Source organism: Bactrocera oleae, chromosome X (assembly GCF_042242935.1).
Source record: "Bactrocera oleae isolate idBacOlea1 chromosome X, idBacOlea1, whole genome shotgun sequence".
Lineage (NCBI taxonomy): Eukaryota > Metazoa > Arthropoda > Insecta > Diptera > Tephritidae > Bactrocera > Bactrocera oleae.
In genome coordinates, this window is record NC_091541.1 from 16,436,760 (window position 1) to 16,460,808 (window position 24,049).

Genomic DNA, 24,049 nt, shown 5'->3' on the forward strand with positions numbered 1-24,049 from the left:
TAAATTACACAGAAATACTTACCGATAGCAGCAATAACATTTACAATATTAAGGTCAAAGATAACCTAGAAAAAAATTTAATTGCTGGAGATAATAACTGTATTTCAAACATCATAGATTTTAAGGAAGCACAATGCGAACTTGAAAACTTAAAAAACGTTAATGCAAAAGAGTTCAAGGAATAGTTGTATTTAAAAACTTCAAAGATGTAATAACTCATGACCGCAGTAAAGTAAAAATAAAACAAAAAGGAACATTTTTGATCAAATTTGAGAACTGCAAGATAAATGCATTAAATAAAACGTATACCAATGTCAACCTAAAGATATATGACAAACTTGTTTTACCTAACTTAATTACGAAAATAAACGAAAGTAATAATACAAAATTAAATTTTAAACTTGAAAATTTATACCTACAACAACTACAGCATGAGAATAACAATAAAATATTAGTCGGTAATACTAGAAATACACATGTAATTAGTCTAAGCACAGATGTGGCAATTATAATTCTTTTCATCAAAGCATTTGATCCAATTTATAAACATAAGGGGAAATGAAACATAGTATCAAAGCCACAAATAAATACAAATAATGTCTCAAGTGAGAAAAACGGAAAATTTCTACAAATTTCAACACTTCAATTAAATTAACTATAAAATCGATTGAGAACAATTGCCTTAAGAGTTGAAAAGTTAATGCAAACAATTATTAAAACCAAAATAAATACAAAATGCAATTCGGCAATTGTCAAGCTATGCAAACGTTTATGAAAGACTTTGCAAATAATTTAGCTTCGATCATAAACGAGTGCAACAGCTTTACAAATGCTGACAATACCACTTTAGAACTAAGTAATGAAATGTAAAATAGAATATAAGACTAAGAAAAATGGTAAGTGAAAACAGTTTTATTTCGATACCAATAAAGTGCGGTCACCTGACCAAGAAAAGAAACCTGTGTGTGTTTGTTTTTACTTCCTTTACAAAGGAAGACATTAATTTATATAATGCCTTAAAAGTCTTAAGTAAATTTTCCTAAAAAAATTAGTAAGTATTACTGATATAATTATTAATTCTTTAACCAAAAAAAATTACGTAAATGCGTCAGATATTGTCCCCTTAGTAACTGCTCGCTATAATATTTTCCGCGTTTTATGTAATTTGTTCAAAAATGACAACTTGACTTGACTACTGAAATCTTTAAAAAGAGATTCTGGTATTGAAAATGAATATGTCAAAGATGGAATTGATGGTGTAGTTAAAAAGATACACCCTGCAGAGTGTGAAATAACATCAAACTTCTAACTTACAAGTATGATGTCAATCTATTCAAGACAGTTGGAAGAGGTTCTGCGATTGTAATTGAATTAGCAAAGCGAATGCCCAGAAATGTAAGATTTACTTGTGTGTGAAACGAACGGGAAATGCGAAAGTCCGTTTGTTTATTACTCTTTCACGAAAACTACTTAACCGATCATCATAAAACTTTGTACACATACTCTTGGAGGAGTCAGAATTAATATAGAATACTTTTTATTCAGTAAAAACAAATATTTTTTTAAAATAAAATAAAGAATTTTTATAAATTCATTTTTTCTTTTTTTTCAATATAACCTCTTAATCTGGCTACTTTAACGCCATCTAGCATTCCAGTAATGAGGCTAAAGCCTGAATATTATAATACCATCAAACTGTATTACTGACAACCACATCCAATCAAATTAACTATACTATGGAGACTATACAATATACTTTCAACTATCCAATTTACTATACTACGGATACTAAACACTATACTTCTATAGAGTGTTCCTTCAGCTATTTTGAATTTTTCTTCATTGTTATTTCTTCTGCCACTATATGCGTATGGATTCCAATTTATTATTTGAGAATTATTGTTACTCTGATATTCTGATATCAAAAAATTATTCGTCGCTCCGTAAAACTAAAGTTGTACGCAATTAAGAATCGGAAGACCTCGCAGAGCTGAGTGACAACGTGTTTTGAGAGCAGCTGAAACTCCTCGTCAGACACGAATTCGTTCAGAAAGACAAGCTATGCAGCAGGCAGCTAGAAGAGCGGAAACGCCAGAACAATTGCCGACGAGAAGAATTCATAATGCAGAAGTAAGGACCATGCGTCGTCGAAATTTCATGGCTATGGATTGGTCTGTATTTAATGGTACGGGGCTTCAATATAAGGCCTTGATACTTCAGTAGAGTATTATAATCATTCCTTAATTGTTATTGGGTCAATGGATTTTAAATAAAAGTATTATGATGCTTTTAAATGGAAAGATGAAACTGCTTAAAAATTTGCTGCACCAATGGTAAAATTTCACTTCCATTACTTGGTGAACCAGAAGAACCTTCAAAAACTTTATTGTTAAGTGTCACAGATGAGTCAAAACAATTTGTAAGCAAAATAAGGAAGTATAACTCTTGCTTTCAAATGACATCCTTTGGAGTTGATAAAGTGATAAGAATGCCAGGATTTTCACCGACTTTTACTGTACAAGTACAGATATATCATCAAATTGTATCGCTATTTCCAGAAAATAATGGTCAGCATAAATTTTTACAGGTGTATTTTATGGATGATGAACAAAATGAAGTTAATCATCGTTGCCAGTATATGGAAGGAGTAGAAAGAGAAAAAGTAGTAAAAATTCAACGAATGTTACACAATCACAATAATTTGTTGAATATTTTTAAAAGTGCAATAAAGAACTGGTCCTCAGATAATTACAAAGTTGTTAATTATGCTGATCGAACGTGGAGAACATAAGAGGCATTATAATGCACCGATGGTCAATAAAGTTGCTGTTTTCTTACTGGTGACCCGTGCTCTCCTCGTGACATAGTGTTACGAGCTCATGATAATGCGTTAAGCGTGTAGCTGATACTCATAAATTTTATGATGCTTTGCAGTATCCATTATATTTCAGTAAAGGTGAATCAGGATATTATTTCGATATCCCAGTCGTCAATCCGACAACGTACCAGCCAATTCCAAATACAAAAATTTCCTGTATGGACTTTTATGCGTATTACATGATGCATCGAGAGCATGACTTAAATCTGCGTACAAGGCAACTCTTCCATCAATTTTTAATAGATATGTATATTAAAGTAGAAAGTAAACGTCGGTGTTACATTTCTCTAAATTAGAAAAAACGAGCTGAAAATTACATACATTTCAAGATGCGATTAACGCAGATGACAATATTAGACTTAGCGACATTGGCAAAATGGTTATTCTGCCGTCCACTTTTGTGAACAGTCTCCGTTATCTGCATAAGTACACTCAAGACGAACACGCTAGTTGTAATTGAAAACAACGTTTTTACAATGGTTGGAAAAAAAGTAGATGATTTTGGGATGCAAAGCCCTCGAAGAGATAATGAGGATGATTTTATCAATGAAATTGCTTGAGAGCTAGATTATGATTTCATAGCACTGCAGCAACAAGTGGAAGAATTAATCCTTATATTATATTACTTCCAGAGCAAGCTCATGTTTTCCATCAAGTTTTACGTAGAATAGAATCCGGCAGAGGTGGAGTCTTCTTTCTCGACGCACCAGGAGGAACCGGAAACACGTAATTGCTCAAATTATTATTAATGCATATCAGAAAAAACAGAATAATAGCAATTGCAGTGGCTTCTTCGGGTATTGCCGCGACGCTTTTAAACGGCGGCCGTACGTTTTCTGAAACTACCATTGAATCTTGCACAGGAAGATTCGCCCATCTGTAATTTCAGTAAAAATAGATCTCGAGGTAGAATGCTGCGAGAATGTAAGCTTTTAGTGTGGGATGAATGTGTCTTACAAGAAGGCTATAGAAGCTTTAAACCGGACTCTTGAGGACCTGCGAGATGGTACAGATATAATGGAAGGAATGGTAGTTTTATTGGCTGGTGATTTTCGTCAAACCCTCCCGATTATTCAGAGAGGAGCACCAGCAGATGAAATTGAAGCATGCTTAAAATCATCAAGCTTATGGTCGAGAGTTGAAAAACTCAGTCAGAAAACGAATATGAGAGTGCATCTTCATAATGACGTAGATTCAGGACTTATGCTGAAATGTTATTGAAAATTGGTGATGATTATTAGATGTTGATGCTGAACGGATAACAAAATTGGGACAGAATATACTTGGCGCTACTATTTTAACAGGTGTCGGTAAAGGAAAAATTTTAATAATACCTCGGATTCCAATTATTGCCACTGAACTTAAATTACAATTTGAAAGAGTTCAGTTTCCCATCAAGCTTAGCTTTGCCGTAACTATAAACAAAGCACAAGGACAGACATTACAGGTAACATTAGTGCATTTAAAAAAGCCTTGCTTTTCTCATGGTCAACTCTATGTAGCCTGTTCGCGTGTGTCTAATGCCCGAAATGTACACATTTTTGCACCCAACGAAAAAACGTACAATATTTTAATATTCGTTGTATTGATTCAATAAAGTTTATTGCATGTATTAATTTTTCAAGTAGATAATAAATAAAATAAAATATATTCTTTCTATTGATCCGTTTATACTATAGTGATCTATGATACTTATTTGATGGATTCAATGCGAGCAAAGCCGCGGGTAAAAGCTAGTATATGTACTTGTATATAAGAAAGTTGTGTTAGTTACACTATTTATAACTCAGGAACGGCTGAACCGATTTGGCTGAAAATTGGTGGAGAGGTAACTTAGGACCAGGGGACATAGGATAATGTTTATTTCTTTATGTTAAAAATCAATACAATTCATATATAAAAAATTATATTGCCAAATTATGCGACCGTGGGACGAACACGCGGCTAACATATGATATTATATTTGTGCAAAATCATATGACAATGCACTTGAAAAATACGATGAATTGTTAAAGCAATTAGCAACATAAAACCACTTTCGGCCCATTGGTACAATTAAATACAAAACTAATAATTGAATATCAAAAATACAGACGTGTCATCTTAGAATTATTGAACTGAACAATTAAGAGATGATTAATAGTTTCATTAAACTTATATGTCGAAAATAATCAATGATAGTGATACGGAAATACGGTATAAACCACTTCTAATTCTGCGAATCTGTAACCAACACAATCAAGTTTGGTATCTTATTAACTTATAATGAATGTCAGAGCCTTACTTAGTTTTATTGCTATATTTTGCTTCCCATCAGCAAAGCTTATACTAAACTCGTCTTCAAACGAGATATATGTTATATAAATTCAACTAAGCAACCTAAATTTATTATAATGAATTGATGTGAAAACGTCCAAATTCATTACATTAGGCATATATGGTTTAGACCAAAGTCTAAGCCAATTTCCTTCATATTCAGCTGAAAACCACTTTAAAATAACTTATTCATTTAATTTCGTTAAATAATACCACATTTTGTCAGGTGGAAAGTTGGAAATTTTTATATAGGCTATATTAGGAACAGATAAAGATTGAATTCATTTTGACATTGATGAGGTATACTTGAGAACATATTTTGAAGCAATTTTATAAATATAATATATAACTCACATAATGAACGACACGTTCAGCATAAACTTGTTAGAATAACGAAAATCAATAAATGTAGGTCATAAAATTTGCGGACAGTATTGACTCGATTTTATCTATTTTTGCCAATAGCAATTACTACTAACATGCCACGTACTAATAAAATTCCGCCTGGGTTTCATTACCATCATCAATCAGATACCATCATCAATCTTAATATATATAAATCTCGTGTCACAATGTTTGTCCTCAATGGACTCCTAAACCACTTAACGGATTATAATAAAATTCGCACACCATGTGTAGTTCGATCCAACTTGAGAGATAGGATAGTTTAAATCTCAAATTATAGTCGCAATTTTAATTTATTGCTAATTATTTGTCTGTTATTATTTGACAGTCACAATTATCTGTTAACTCCAAATGATTCTAACAGATGTCGATACCTTTCGACTGGGTTGAGTAAGTAATCAATAGATGACGCTGCTATGGTAAATCTACGAACGTGTCATATAAGCTACATTTTAACAGCATAATTACCACGTGTTGTTGACGCTATAAAATTAATTAAATTTATTTTGTAGTGAACGAAATACCGTATAATTCAATTATTTCCACTTTTTAAATTTTTGGTGTTAGCATAGCCGGCCACGTGTTACTTAGACTAATGTCAATGAAAAAATTATACACAATTTCCTACACTTTTTCAATAGTTGTACAAATATTTTTTTTTACTATTTTTTTTTAACCTCTATTATATATATATATATATATGTACATGTCAGTATTATCACATAATTATAAAAGTTAATTAGAATGATTTTCAATTTTTTTTTTATCATATTTAAACGATTAATTTATTATTTTCAGTCAAATGCCACCGAAAAAGTCTAACCTCAACAACGCGAGCACCAGAGAGGCACGACGCAAACGTATTGAAAGAGCCCATCAGTTGGCAGAACAAATTGAATCAAGATATCCAGCTCAAAGAATCAGGACAGCAGAAGGTCATGCACAAGAATCTCAAGAACAGTGTAACGAACGTCTTCAAGAGAATATCATGAGAACAAGAGCAGCAGGATAACGAGACATATCCACAGTAAGAGTACAGGAACAATAATTTCAATTTATACATGTAAGTAATATCACATAGTTTTATAAAAGTTAATTAATATATCAATGAGAAAATGGCACAAAGCTTCCCACACTTAAATTCTTCAATAATTGTACAAAAATTTTATATTATTTTTATTTAACCTCCATTGAAAATTATTTTGCACTTATTATTTCAATGTGCTATGATAATATGTTTTTCAGTTCCTCTTTCTAATATTTAAACGATTAAATTATTATTTTCAGTCAAATGCCACCGAAAAAATCTAACCTCAACAACGCGAGCAGCAAAGGGTCACGGCGCAAACGTGTTGAAAGAGCTCAGCAATTACCAGAACAAATCGAAACAAGAAATGCAGCTCAAAGAATCAGGACTGCAGAAAATCGTGCACAAGAATCTCAAGAACAGCGTGACGAACGTCTGCATTACGAGAACAAGAGCGGCACGAAAACGAAACATAGCTACAGTACGAGTACTAGATCGACAAAGGCAACGGATCAGCCGCTCATTAACCCGTGCATCATTCATTCGGCTTGCCTTTGGATATGCACCAGATATTAACTACTCAGCGCATTCAAAAATTGCTATCGGTGGAATGGATAAAGTATGTCAATATAGTCGGGCATTGAAATTTCGGAATGAAGCAGCCGGCACGTGCTGCGCATCAGGAAAAGTTGTGCTGTCACCTTCCCTTCTTACTGGCAATTCAGATGATTCCAAATTATTTTTGCGTAAGATAGGCAAATTTAATTCTTGCTTCCAAATGAAGTCATTTGGGGCAACTAAAATTTGCGATCGTGCATCCGATGGACGTAATTTTGAAACTACATTCAAAATTCAAGGCCAGGAGTACCATAAAATCGAATCACTGATGCCAATGCCTGATAACAATCCGAAATTTCTTCAAATTTATTTCATGGGCGATTGTGAAGAGCGCGTGACGACTCGGTGCCTGTATAATTTTATTGAACAAGCAGAGGAAAGAGCAATTGTGATATTATTGGAAAATTTTTTAGAAGATCACAATCAACTAATTCAATTGATCAAAAGAGTTTCGCCACGACTGCAAAATGACAATTATCAAATCGTCATAAAAGCCGATAAAGTACCATTAGGTGAAAATGCCGGTAGATTCAACGCTCCAACTGTTGATGAGGTTGCTGTTATCATGGTTGGTGATCCAGTTGACAAAAGATCTATACAAATTACACGGCGAGACAACACTGTCAGTACGATTTCGGATCTACACCGTTCATATGACGCACTACAATATCCATTGATATTTTGGCAAGGACAAGATGAATATCGCCTTAATATCAAACAGTATGATCCAAATACCGGTAAATTTGACAATTATCTATTTACTTTCTTACTGTATGTATAGATTTTAATTTCGTATTGCATTTTATTTTTTATTTTTTTAGGTGATTACAGAAATAAAAAAAGTTAGCTCAATGAACTACTACGCACACCGAATAATGGTTAGACAACATCTAGACAATTATATCCTTCGATATCGTCAGCTGTTCCATCAATACATTGTATGCTAAGGTCGAAAGTGAACGCTTGCGATTCCTTCGATTCAACCAGGCAAAACTACGATCGGAAGAATATATTCACTTACGAGACGCTGTTGCTGGAAACATCGATGGAAATTTAAATCCCAATGACATCGGTAATGCTTTCATTTTACCTTCAAGCTACAACGGCAGTCCACGGAACATGCAGGAATACATACAAGATACGATGACTTACGTACGTCATTACGGCCGACCGGATTTATTTATTACATTCACATGTAATCCGAATTGGGAAGAGATACAAACTTTACTATTGCCAGGACAACAAGCCATTCATCGTCATGATTTAACTGCAGGTGTGTTTAAACAAAAATTGAAATCCTTAATTGATTTTATTGTTAAATATTCAATTTTTGGTATCACACGTTGTTGGCTGTATACGATAGAGTGGCAAAAGCGAGGTTTGCCTCATGCCCACATTTCGGTTTGGCTTAAAGATAGAATCCGTCCTGAAAAAATCGATCAAATAATTTCAGCCGAAATTCCAGACCCATTAATTGATCAAGAATTATTTGATATTGTCACCAAACACATGATCCATGGGCCATGCGGTGCTTTCAACATGACGTCATCGTGCATGGAAAATGGAAAATGTAAAAAAAAACTTCCCAAAGCCGCATACGAATGACACGATCACGGATATTGATGGTTATCCAATGTATCGCCGCAGAAGTACTGAGAATGGTGGCCACACATTACAATGCGACTGCCGAGCTTTCCAAATCAAGTTGAGTTTGATAATCAGTGGGTGGTACCATACTCACCACTACTTTCAAAAACTTACAAAGCTCATATCAGTGTTGAGCTTTGCAGTTCTGTTAAATCAATTAAGTATATTTGTAAATATGTAAACAAAGGCAGTGATTTGGCCATATTTAAAGTACAAAACATAAATAAAAATGACGAAATAACACGATACCAAATGGGCAGATACATTAGCAGCAATGAAGCTATTTGGCATATTCTCAGCTTTCGCATCCACAAAAGAGATCCTGCTGTCCAACATCTGGCAATACATCTTGAAAACGGTCGACGTGTGTACTTCACTGAAGAAAATGTTCTCCAAAGAGCGTTCGAAGCTCCGAAAACGGCTCTAACTGAATTTTTTACATTGTGTCAAAAACCTGATGTTTCTGGCCAATTCGCGAAGACATTGGTGTATGGTGATGTTCCACGTTATTTCACATGGAACAAATCCAGTAAAAAATGGGAGCCACGGAAGCAAGGAAAACCACATCCTTCCATTACAGGCATATTCAAAGCTAAGACATTTGGGAGACTTTACACGGTACATCCAAAGCAACGTGAGTGCTTCTATTTACGTTTGTTAATGGTGAATGTTCCCGGACCAACGTCTTTTGAATTTTTACGAACAGTTAATGGTCGAGTATTCAATACATACCAGGATGCATGTCGTGAACTGCAATTGCTAGAAGACGATAACCATTGGGACTTAACGCTTGCTGATGCTGCGTTGATATCAACACCGAATAACATTCGTCATGTTATCCCTCGCAAGCACAAACATTGTGGGAAAAATATAAAAATTGTATGATAGAAGACATCTTGCATCGTATTATACAAACAAATCAATGCCAAAACATAGATTATACATCAGAGATGTACAATGAAGCATTGGTCTTGATCGAGGATTTATGTGTTCTTATTTCAAATTTACCACTTAATCATTATGGTATGCCATCACCTAATCGTCCAGCCACCGACTTAGTCAATACCGATTTACAACGAGAAAAGCAATATGACCATGGAAGTTTAGCAACAATTATCACGTATTCCGACGATACCATCAGATTCTACCATACCCTTCAAAAGACTACAGTTTCCAATTCGTTTAGCTTTCGCCATGTCTATAAATAAATCTCAAGCTCAAACAATGTCCATTTGTGGTTTAGATTTGGAAAATCCATGTTTTTCTCATAGACAACTATATGTTGCGTGTTCACGTGTTGGGAAACCGTCGAATCTATTTGTGTTAGCTAAAGACAAGTTAACCAAAAACATCTTGCACCGATTGATGTTAAATTAAATTGAAAGTATTTATAATTCAAAAAAATAAATATTAATGTTTAAAAGTTTAAGACTGTCTGCCTTGCCTTCCTCATTCATGAGTTTAAGCGTCACATGTTATTTACTGTATTATACTGTAATATACTTATTTGTTATAAAATTAAATGGAAATAATAAATCTGATAAATTTTTACTTTGTATGGATTTCTGCTTAATATCAACATTTTAATTAATTGTGTTCAACGTACTTCCCCTTCAAATCTCAATCTAGTGAATTTGTATACCAACATCAACATTTTCGTCTTTGTTCGTAAATAATTTCATTGTACTAAAGGGTTATAGTAGTAGAAAGTCAAATAAGGTCAACCATATTTGTTTACAAATACCATCTGTGTGAAAAAGCATAGTGGACTCCGTGACTGATGTTCTCTTATTGTTCCTCTTAGATTGCTTACTATAATGTAATATAACAAAAACTTTAGCCACAGCAACGCGTGGCCGGGTCAGCTAGTAGTTTTATAAAACTTAATTAATATATCAATGAGAAAATGGCACAAAGCTTCCCACACTTAAATTCTTCAATAATTGTACAAAAATTTTATATTATTTTTATTTAACCTCCATTGAAAATTATTTTGCACTTATTATTTCAATGTGCTATGATAATATGTTTTTCAGTTCCTCTTTCTAATATTTAAACGATTAAATTATTATTTTTAGTCAAATGCCTCCGAAAAAATCTAACCTCAACAACGCGAGCAGCAAAGGGTCACGACGCAAACGTGTTGAAAGAGCTCAGCAATTACCAGAACAAATCGAAACAAGAAATGCAGCTCAAAGAATCAGGACTGCAGAAAGTCGTGCACAAGAATCTCAAGAACAGCGTGACGAACGTCTGCATTACGAGAACAAGAGCGGCACGAAAACGAAACATAGCTACAGTACGAGTACTAGATCGACAAAGGCAACGGATCAGCCGCTCATTAACCCGTGCATCATTCATTCGGCTTGCCTTTGAATATGCACCAAATATTAACTACTCAGCGCATTCAAAAATTGCTATCGGTGGAATGGATAAAGTATGTCAATATTGTCGGGCATTGAAATTTCGGAATGAAGCAGCCAGCACGTGCTGCGCATCAGGAAAAGTTGTGCTGTCACCTCTACCCGCTCCGCCGGAGCCTTTTTTATCCCTTCTTACTGGCAATTCAGATAATTCCAAATTATTTTTGCGTAAGATAGGCAAATTTAATTCTTGCTTCCAAATGAAGTCATTTGGGGCAACTAAAATTTGCGATCGTGCATCCGATGGACGTAATTTTGAAACTACATTCAAAATTCAAGGCCAGGAGTACCATAAAATCGAATCACTGATGCCAATGCCTGATAACAATCCGAAATTTCTTCAAATTTATTTTATGGGCGATTGTGAAGAGCGCGTGACGACTCGGTGCCTGTATAATTTTATTGAACAAGCAGAGGAAAGAGCAATTGTGATATTATTGGAAAATTTTTTAGAAGATCACAATCAACTAATTCAATTGATCAAAAGAGTTTCGCCACGACTGCAAAATGACAATTATCAAATCGTCATAAAAGCCGATAAAGTACCATTAGGTGAAAATGCTGGTAGATTCAACGCTCCAACTGTTGATGAGGTTGCTGTTATCATGGTTGGTGATCCAGTTGACAAAAGATCTATAAAAATTACACGGCGAGACAACACTGTCAGTACGATTTCGGATCTACACCGTTCATATGACGCACTACAATATCCATTGATATTTTGGCAAGGACAAGATGAATATCGCCTTAATATCAAACAGTATGATCCAAATACCGGTAAATTTGACAATTATCTATTTACTTTCTTACTGTATGTATAGATTTTAATTTCGTATTGCATTTTATTTTTTTATTTTTTTAGGTGATTACAGAAATAAAAAAAGTTAGCTCAATGAACTACTACGCACACCGAATAATGGTTAGACAACATCTAGACAATTATATCCTTCGATATCGTCAGCTGTTCCATCAATACATTGTATGCTAAGGTCGAAAGCGAACGCTTGCGATTCCTTCGATTCAACCAGGCAAAACTACGATCGGAAGAATATATTCACTTACGAGACGCTGTTGCTGGAAACATCGATGGAAATTTAAATCCCAATGACATCGGTAATGCTTTCATTTTACCTTCAAGCTACAACGGCAGTCCACGGAACATGCAGGAATACATACAAGATGCGATGACTTACGTACGTCATTACGGCCGACCGGATTTATTTATTACATTCACATGTAATCCGAATTGGGAAGAGATACAAACTTTACTATTGCCAGGACAACAAGCCATTCATCGTCATGATTTAACTGCAGGTGTGTTTAAACAAAAATTGAAATCCTTAATTGATTTTATTGTTAAATATTCAATTTTTGGTATCACACGTTGTTGGCTGTATACGATAGAGTGGCAAAAGCGAGGTTTGCCTCATGCCCACATTTCGGTTTGGCTTAAAGATAGAATCCGTCCTGAAAAAATCGATCAAATAATTTCAGCCGAAATTCCAGACCCATTAATTGATCAAGAATTATTTGATATTGTCACCAAACACATGATCCATGGGCATGACGTCATCGTGCATGGAAAATGGAAAATGTAAAAAAAAACTTCCCAAAGCCGCATACGAATGACACGATCACGGATATTGATGGTTATCCAATGTATCGCCGCAGAAGTACTGAGAATGGTGGCCACACATTACAATGCGACTGCCGAGCTTTCCAAATCAAGTTGAGTTTGATAATCAGTGGGTGGTACCATACTCACCACTACTTTTAAAAACTTACAAAGCTCATATCAATGTTGAGCTTTGCAGTTCTGTTAAATCAATTAAGTATATTTGTAAATATGTAAACAAAGGCAGTGATTTGGCCATATTTGAAGTACAAAACATAAATAAAAATGACGAAATAGCACGATACCAAATGGGCAGATACATTAGCAGCAATGAAGCTATTTGGCATATTCTCAGCTTTCGCATGCACAAAAGAGATCCTGCTGTCCAACATCTGGCAATACATCTTGAAAACGGTCAACGTGTGTACTTCACTGAAGAAAATGTTCTCCAAAGAGCGTTCGAAGCTCCGAAAACGGCTCTAACTGAATTTTTTACATTGTGTCAAAAACCTGATGTTTCTGGCCAATTCGCGAAGACATTGGTGTATGGTGATGTTCCACGTTATTTCACATGGAACAAATCCAGTAAAAAATGGGAGCCACGGAAACAAGGAAAACCACATCCTTCCATTACAGGCATATTCAAAGCTAAGACATTGGGGAGACTTTACACGGTACATCCAAAGCAACGTGAGTGCTTCTATTTACGTTTGTTAATGGTGAATGTTCCCGGACCAACGTCCTTTGAATTTTTACGAACAGTTAATGGTCGAGTATTCAATACATACCAGGATGCATGTCGTGAACTGCAATTGCTAGAAGACGATAACCATTGGGACTTAACGCTTGCTGATGCTGCGTTGATATCAACACCGAATAACATTCGTCAGTTGTTTGCAATTATTTTGACGACATGTTATCCCTCGCAAGCACAAACATTGTGGGAAAAATATAAAAATTGTATGACAGAAGACATCTTGCACCGTATTAGACAAACAAATCAATGCCAAAACATAGATTATACACCAGAGATGTACAATGAAGCATTGGTCTTGATCGAGGATTTATGTGTTCTTATTTCAAATTTACCACTTAATCATTATGGTATGCAATCACCTAATCGTCCAGCCACCGACTTAGTCAATACCGATTTACAACGAGAAAAGCAATATGACCATGGAAGTTTAGCAACAATTATCACGTATTCCGACGATACCATCAGATTCTACCATACCCTTCAAAAGACTACAGTTTCCAATTCGTTTAGCTTTCGCCATGTCTATAAATAAATCTCAAGCTCAAACAATGTCCATTTGTGGTTTAGATTTGGAAAATCCATGTTTTTCTCATAGGCAACTATATGTTGCGTGTTCACGTGTTGGGAAACCGTCGAATCTATTTGTGTTAGCTAAAGACAAGTTAACCAAAAACATCTTGCACCGATTGATGTTAAATTAAATTGAAAGTATTTATAATTCAAAAAAATAAATATTAATGTTTAAAAGTTTAAGACTGTCTGCCTTGCCTTCCTCATTCATGAGTTTAAGCGTCACATGTTATTTACTGTATTATACTGTAATATACTTATTTGTTATAAAATTAAATGGAAATAATAAATCTGATAAATTTTTACTTTGTATGGATTTCTGCTTAATATCAACATTTTAATTAATTGTGTTCAACGTACTTCCCCTTCAAATCTCAATCTAGTGAATTTGTATACCAACATCAACATTTTCGTCTTTGTTCGTAAATAATTTCATTGTACTAAAGGGTTATAGTAGTAGAAAGTCAAATAAGGTCAACCATATTTTTTTACAAATACCATCTGTGTGAAAAAGCATAGTGGACTCCGTGACTGATGTTCTCTTATTGTTCCTCTTAGATTGCTTACTATAATGTAATATAACAAAAACTTTAGCCACAGCAACGCGTGGCCGGGTCAGCTAGTAGTTTTATAAAACTTAATTAATATATCAATGAGAAAATGGCACAAAGCTTCCCACACTTAAATTCTTCAATAATTGTACAAAAATTTTATATTATTTTTATTTAACCTCCATTGAAAATTATTTTGCACTTATTATTTCAATGTGCTATGATAATATGTTTTTCAGTTCCTCTTTCTAATATTTAAACGATTAAATTATTATTTTCAGTCAAATGCCTCCGAAAAAATCTAACCTCAACAACGCGAGCAGCAAAGGGTCACGACGCAAACGTGTTGAAAGAGCTCAGCAATTACCAGAACAAATCGAAACAAGAAATGCAGCTCAAAGAATCAGGACTGCAGAAAGTCGTGCACAAGAATCTCAAGAACAGCGTGACGAACGTCTGCATTACGAGAACAAGAGCGGCACGAAAACGAAACATAGCTACAGTACGAGTACTAGATCGACAAAGGCAACGGATCAGCCGCTCATTAACCCGTGCATCATTCATTCGGCTTGCCTTTGAATATGCACCAAATATTAACTACTCAGCGCATTCAAAAATTGCTATCGGTGGAATGGATAAAGTATGTCAATATTGTCGGGCATTGAAATTTCGGAATGAAGCAGCCAGCACGTGCTGCGCATCAGGAAAAGTTGTGCTGTCACCTCTACCCGCTCCGCCGGAGCCTTTTTTATCCCTTCTTACTGGCAATTCAGATGATTCCAAATTATTTTTGCGTAAGATAGGCAAATTTAATTCTTGCTTCCAAATGAAGTCATTTGGGGCAACTAAAATTTGCGATCGTGCATCCGATGGACGTAATTTTGAAACTACATTCAAAATTCAAGGCCAGGAGTACCATAAAATCGAATCACTGATGCCAATGCCTGATAACAATCCGAAATTTCTTCAAATTTATTTTATGGGCGATTGTGAAGAGCGCGTGACGACTCGGTGCCTGTATAATTTTATTGAACAAGCAGAGGAAAGAGCAATTGTGATATTATTGGAAAATTTTTTAGAAGATCACAATCAACTAACTCAATTGATCAAAAGAGTTTCGCCACGACTGCAAAATGACAATTATCAAATCGTCATAAAAGCCGATAAAGTACCATTAGGTGAAAATGCTGGTAGATTCAACGCTCCAACTGTTGATGAGGTTGCTGTTATCATGGTTGGTGATCCAGTTGACAAAAGATCTATAAAAATTACACGGCGAGACAACACTGTCAGTACGATTTCGGATCTACACCGTTTATATGACGCACTACAATATCCATTGATATTTTGGCAAGGACAAGATGAATATCGCCTTAATATCAAACAGTATGATCCAAATACCGGTAAATTTGACAATTATCTATTTACTTTTTTACTGTATGTATAGATTTTAATTTCGTATTGCATTTTATTTTTTATTTTTTTAGGTGATTACAGAAATAAGAAAAGTTAGCTCAATGAACTACTACGCACACCGAATAATGGTTAGACAACATCTAGACAATTATATCCTTCGATATCGTCAGCTGTTCCATCAATACATTGTATGCTAAGGTCGAAAGCGAACGCTTGCGATTCCTTCGATTCAACCAGGCAAAACTACGATCGGAAGAATATATTCACTTACGAGACGCTGTTGCTGGAAACATCGATGGAAATTTAAATCCCAATGACATCGGTAATGCTTTCATTTTACCTTCAAGCTACAACGGCAGTCCACGGAACATGCAGGAATACATTCAAGATACGATGACTTACGTACGTCATTACGGCCGACCGGATTTATTTATTACATTCACATGTAATCCGAATTGGGAAGAGATACAAACTTTACTATTGCCAGGACAACAAGCCATTCATCGTCATGATTTAACTGCAGGTGTGTTTAAACAAAAATTGAAATCCTTAATTGATTTTATTGTTAAATATTCAATTTTTGGTATCACACGTTGTTGGCTGTATACGATAGAGTGGCAAAAGCGAGGTTTGCCTCATGCCCACATTTCGGTTTGGCTTAAAGATAGAATCCGTCCTGAAAAAATCGATCAAATAATTTCAGCCGAAATTCCAGACCCATTAATTGATCAAGAATTATTTGATATTGTCACCAAACACATGATCCATGGGCATGACGTCATCGTGCATGGAAAATGGAAAATGTAAAAAAAAACTTCCCAAAGCCGCATACGAATGACACGATCACGGATATTGATGGTTATCCAATGTATCGCCGCAGAAGTACTGAGAATGGTGGCCACACATTACAATGCGACTGCCGAGCTTTCCAAATCAAGTTGAGTTTGATAATCAGTGGGTGGTACCATACTCACCACTACTTTTAAAAACTTAAAAAGCTCATATCAATGTTGAGCTTTGCAGTTCTGTTAAATCAATTAAGTATATTTGTAAATATGTAAACAAAGGCAGTGATTTGGCCATATTTGAAGTACAAAACATAAATAAAAATGACGAAATAGCACGATACCAAATGGGCAGATACATTAGCAGCAATGAAGCTATTTGGCATATTCTCAGCTTTCGCATGCACAAAAGAGATCCTGCTGTCCAACATCTGGCAATACATCTTGAAAACGGTCAACGTGTGTACTTCACTGAAGAAAATGTTCTCCAAAGAGCGTTCGAAGCTCCGAAAACGGCTCTAACTGAATTTTTTACATTGTGTCAAAAACCTGATGTTTCTGGCCAATTCGCGAAGACATTGGTGTATGGTGATGTTCCACGTTATTTCACATGGAACAAATCCAGTAAAAAATGGGAGCCACGGAAACAAGGAAAACCACATCCTTCCATTACAGGCATATTCAAAGCTAAGACATTGGGGAGACTTTACACGGTACATCCAAAGCAACATGAGTGCTTCTATTTACGTTTGTTAATGGTGAATGTTCCCGGACCAACGTCTTTTGAATTTTTACGAACAGTTAATGGTCGAGTATTCAATACATACCAGGATGCATGTCGTGAACTGCAATTGCTAGAAGACGATAACCATTGGGACTTAACGCTTGCTGATGCTGCGTTGATATCAACACCGAATAACATTCGTCATGTTATCCCTCGCAAGCACAAACATTGTGGGAAAAATATAAAAATTGTATGATAGAAGACATCTTGCATCGTATTATACAAACAAATCAATGCCAAAACATAGATTATACATCAGAGATGTACAATGAAGCATTGGTCTTGATCGAGGATTTATGTGTTCTTATTTCAAATTTACCACTTAATCATTATGGTATGCCATCACCTAATCGTCCAGCCACCGACTTAGTCAATACCGATTTACAACGAGAAAAGCAATATGACCATGGAAGTTTAGCAACAATTATCACGTATTCCGACGATACCATCAGATTCTACCATACCCTTCAAAAGACTACAGTTTCCAATTCGTTTAGCTTTCGCCATGTCTATAAATAAATCTCAAGCTCAAACAATGTCCATTTGTGGTTTAGATTTGGAAAATCCATGTTTTTCTCATAGGCAACTATATGTTGCGTGTTCACGTGTTGGGAAACCGTCGAATCTATTTGTGTTAGCTAAAGACAAGTTAACCAAAAACATCTTGCACCGATTGATGTTAAATTAAATTGAAAGTATTTATAATTCAAAAAAATAAATATTAATGTTTAAAAGTTTAAGACTGTCTGCCTTGCCTTCCTCATTCATGAGTTTAAGCGTCACATGTTATTTACTGTATTATACTGTAATATACTTATTTGTTATAAAATTAAATAGAAATAATAAATCTGATAAATTTTTACTTTGTATGGATTTCTGCTTAATATCAACATTTTAATTAATTGTGTTCAACGTACTTCCCCTTCAAATCTCAATCTAGTGAATTTGTATACCAACATCAACATTTTCGTCTTTGTTCGTAAATAATTTCATTGTACTAAAGGGTTATAGTAGTAGAAAGTCAAATAAGGTCAACCATATTTTTTTACAAATACCATCTGTGTGAAAAAGCATAGTGGACTCCGTGACTGATGTTCTCTTATTGTTCCTCTTAGATTGTTTACTATAATGTAATATAACAAAAACTTTAGCCACAGCAACGCGTCGCCGGGTCGGCTAGTATATTATATATGGAGTAAAGACAGCCGGATGTTCGCAAATTCAGATATTGATGATATAGAAGCTAAGTCAAGTTTTCACCTTATTTTATTCATTTTAAGCACAAGGATACACTGTTATTAGATATATACGGTAATTGGCCGATATATGCGGTATAAAGTCACCCGGAAGTTCGAAAATTTTTATGTTAGGTATATTGGGGGTAAAGGAACTATTGACCCGGTTCAACCCATTTTTGACATAATATTATCAGGAAATATTTCCCTTCGGCAAAAAGTTCGCAATAGGTCCTGGTGTCCACCTACTCGGTTACTAGGGGTACTTTTCGTTCGATTTGGACAGGTTTAGTCATTAGTTGGCTTACTTCAAAGGCACTGTTCGTGCAAAGTTTTATCCCGTTATATTAATTGGTGCCTAATTTGTATACTGGAATGAGAAAGAACCAGAAAGAATTCAAAATTGTGTTATATGGGCAGTACGCGTGGTTGTAGTCCGGTTTTCTCTTTCATTTTCGCACTGTAATATAGGAATATCAGAAGAATCGGTCGAACAGGTCCCATGATATGTGATTTCATCTAAAAGTGGGCGTTGCCGCGCCCATCGTCTAATTTTGACACGAGATCCTATAAAGTCCTCTATTGCCACCCTGGGTCTAAAATTAATTGCCCCTGACACATTTAGTTCTTGATTTATCGAACTTTTAGTAGTTTTTAACAAAACCGTTAAGTGAAGAGTGTCGGGACTATCATTCGATTTCACCTATTTTCAGACGTAAGGAAAAGAAGGGTTGAAAAAATTTGTCCTGTGCAAATTGGGCTGATATAGCCACAGTTGCTCCTCTTTAATGTGGTTCGTTGCCAAATTTTGTGTCTTAATTTACGGCTTAATTATTTCACTCTATACGTTTTCGATTAATTGCGTATTGTGGGCGTGGCAGTGATCCTATTACACCCTACCTATCTACGAGCTCGTCCTTATTTTTTTTTTTTACCTAGGAACATAGGTACCACCCAGTTTCTTCAAGATATCTCAATTCTTACTCAAGTTATCGATTGCACGGGCAAACGGACGGACAGACAGTTACTCGGATTTCAACTCGCCTCGTCATCAATTAAATATATATAACCTCAAAGCTATTTCGATTAGTTTTAGTTGATTCAACCGTTAGGCGAACAAAACTATTATATTCTGTAGCAACATGTTGCAAAAGTATAAAAATTTGTGGAAAATATAATCTCATGAATTAATTGAATGAAGAACAAAAGTGGGAAAATTCTTTCAGAGCGCAAGATGAAATAACTTAAGGGCATAATTTGTGCACAGTTTTTTTATGATAACTTCATTTATATGTGCATTGTATACTGTAAAGTGAAAGAATCAGATGTAATTTAACCTCACACACCAAATTTGGTTATTTAGTCAAGTAGTTCCTAAGATATAGGATTTCACCAAAAGTTAAGCGGTACCACGCCCATTGTTTAATTTTACAAATACTCCTATAGCTTTTTTCTATCATCTTGATTGTGAAATTTAATGCTTGTGGCGCATTTATTCAGAGGGTTATCGCACTTTTAGTGGTTTTCAACATAACCGGTATATAGGAAGTTGGCGTGCTTATTATCTGTTGTTATTACCCATTTTCACAGTGTACGAAGAGATGCTAAACCTGCACAAAATTACAATTATATATTGTTACTAAGTGCTTAGATATGCCATTTTATACAATTTCGCTTAATCGCATTTTGTAGGCGTGGTTCTGTTCCGAACTCGTCTTGTCATCCTGACCATTTATATATATATGTATAACTCGATACCTATGTCGATTAGTTTTAGTCGATGAAAACAACGGCTAGGTGAACAAACCTATTATACATAAGAACAAATCCAAACATTTAACCCGGAGCTCATAGAACAGCTAAATTGCATAGAGCATTAGAACAATTTCGGCAGGCATACTTATGTTGGATTGCCCAAAAGAATATTGGTAAATAGGTAGTGAATTTTCACATGATTCTGTAAAAAAAATAGTAAAATATCGATAATATTATATAATTAACACTAAATATAAAATCAAGAAAACTGTTTGGAAAGGAGAAAGTGTAGTGTGTTATGAGCCATTTAATAGTTAGATGTGTCGAGGGACACACTTACATAGACAAACAGTGTGAAAGCCACCAAATCACCAATCAACATCGAGGAATCGTGACTCTACCCACTGCCAAGTAGTGGATTAACATCTCAAAACGAATCCAGTAAACTGTTCAAGAAATTCCATTGGTGATGGGAATTCTATTAATCCTGTAAGCAAATAAAATTTGAAAATGTATGTAAAACTCCATTTTTAATTAATAGTATGCAATAATATAAATATTTGAGATTTGAACAAAATTAAAAACACAACGGTTAATTTTAGAAAACGAAACATGCACATTAAATTATTATAGCAATTTCAATTAGATAACAATAAAATATTATAAATAAATATATAAGTCATTTTGTCAACAGCTTTAGTTCTAGTTAAACATGCAATGGGAGCGTACAAGTGAACTTCATGACCGACTAGTTCGCACAAAGGCTTCACCTTCGTCAAGAAAAGTATCACATTGGCATTCGCAGTATAGATGATTCAGTTACCAATCTTAAAGCTCGAACCACTACAACAAATAATTCGCGCACATCAGCATTTCAACTTTTGCTCTAGTTTGGTATCACAGCCCATCTTGCATACTAACCATACTCTGAAATTGGCACAGTAAACTGGAATTAGCCAGCCAACACAATTTTGGTCGACAAAACCTTTTTCAAACCTCGAAGCGATCTTGGAACAGAGGCATTTTTTGAAGCCCTCGCGTTGGTCAAATTAAACTTGTCATTTGAAGACAATCCCACTGTGTCTCGTTCATGGAAGAGTATGAACGTCTCGGTCACATGTCTGAAGTACAGATGTTCAGCTTAGATGAACCCCACTATTACAATCCACGTAATGCGTACTGAAACCTTCAAGCGCATCAACAAAGTTACGAGTAGTGTTCGGCGCCCCTTGCCGAACTACGACAACAACATTACTAAACGACTTACTTTTTGTTGGGCCTACGATCCAAAGAGCGCTGTATTGTTACGCTATCATTAAAATGTACATGCAAGTATCCTTGAATAAAAATTATCGTAAATTTCATTAACTCTCTGGCAAAGCTTATCCAGACGCAGATCTTCTCACATACTAGCTCACATATGGCACTGCCTTAGGTCCATATCTAGCAGTACGAAGACTTTAGACTGCTAAGTAGAGGTAAGCATATGAGTGAATTTCAAAAGGGCGCTGCGGCTGTAAAGAATTCGTTTTATGTTGATGATCTTCCGTGTGGTGCAGATGATACAGATGCCTTACACATTTTAAAGGCAGAAGTTATTGAGATACTTCGACGCGGTCAGTTTCCTCTATCCAAATGACGCTCCAATCACCCAGATTTCATGGCAAGGCAAACTATGAAAGAGCTTAGTATTACCCATGATTCTATAATAAGTGCACTTGGGGTGACATGGAATCAACGCATCGACACGTTGTTGTTCTCATTCACACCAAAACAAGTTTACAAGTCTATTACAAAGCGGTTGTTATAAACAATTGTGGCCGCTTAAATTAAAATTGAACAAGTCGGTATCCCAACATATACATCAAGCCTGGAATAGTTACTTAGCATATCTTAACTCGCTTCCATCAATCAATCCGCCTCGCTATTGTCTGCTACCAGATGCTCGCGAAATAATTTTGCGACGCATTAATTCGTGCATACGGATCGGCGATTTACACACGCACAGAAGACTCTGACGTACAGGTTGCAATACATTTGCTCACATCGAAATCAAGGGCAAGTAAGAAGGCAGTATCTCCCAAAAGTCGAACTTTGCGGTGCCCACCTTCTTGCTCGCTCGCATGCTAAGGTAAAAGAAATATTCACCTCTGTTCCCATAACTACTTTGTTTTGGACTGACTCACAATTAGTTCCAAATTAGTTAAAACAGCACTCTAACGATTGACAGCGTTCGTGAACAACAGTATCTACCATACAGAAACTGATTCAAGTGGACTTATTCTCCAAAGAAATTGTTGGAGGTAATAGATTTGGTCGAATGGGTGACCTTGCAGTCTCGATTCACAGCCGCTCAGTACCTCTTAGCGTTTAGTTTCTTACTTACTGATTAATGGATTAATGTAAAATTCGGGAATATACAGCCGATTTACAGTTTCTACGCAAAATGGTTTAAATTTGTATTTTTATTTAAAGCGGAGCTTATTTTGTTTTAAAGTGTCTTAGGTTTTGTTTTATGAGATTTCTAAAGAGTTTCTTACTATTTTAATAATAATAATAATAACCCAACGATCATGTTGCACTTCTAGAGACTAGGATGAGCATCAAGATGCACTTAATCTTCAGACATTTAGACCGCTTCCCAGAAATTTAGACGACTTAAGCAAAACAACAAGGAAAACACTTTCATCAAGATATTCGCACTATAAAGAGCGATACCACGGTCATTGGAATGCATATATGATGGTTGATTACTGCTGGAGCATTCAAAACAAAACTAATGTTTCTACTCTTGCAAAAAAAGTACATAGAAGAAAGTTTTTTTACATGATAAGTAAAACAATATATTTTAAGCTCAACATTCTTTATCAGTTGCCGTATTTGTGGACCTACAAAGATTCCCTATTTAATTTTTGGCTCGCTAAGTTTGAGGAATTTCTCTTTCAGATATACAAATGGATTTTGAGGCTTTGGCACAGACAATTCGGCAAACGAATATAACAATCACTTACATGTTCCTTTGGTTCGATCCAAATCGTTGGTATAGCAAATGGCTTAAGTCTAAATTTTGTTTGTCGGGGTCTAGAACAGTTTCGTGGTATGTTTATGATGTAAAAAACGTATATGAGACAAAATCTCGCAAGTGTGACTGCTTTTTTCTCGATGGTCCAGCTTTTCTCATGCAATACACTTTTTTTATTGCTGTTTATATTTTTTTGCATGATTTTGGAAAATTTTTATTTTCTGATATTCAGTACGATTGAGAGT

At 35.2% G+C, this 24,049-nt stretch overlaps 1 protein-coding gene across 5 annotated transcripts in view; it reads right to left on the reverse strand.

Moving 5' to 3' along the window:
* Positions 1-24,049, reverse strand: part of LOC106623764 (RNA-binding protein MEX3B) — a 680,038-nt gene that overhangs the window by 213,303 nt on the left and 442,686 nt on the right. For 4 of the 5 annotated variants that reach the window (XR_011397399.1, XR_011397398.1, XR_011397402.1 and 1 more), the window contains one exon: positions 21,123-21,269. The gene's annotated coding sequence lies outside the window, so the exon portion shown is untranslated. Of the gene's footprint in view, positions 1-20,260; positions 20,985-21,122; positions 21,270-24,049 lie in introns of those variants that run through there. The other variant, XR_011397401.1, reaches the window with a different exon arrangement.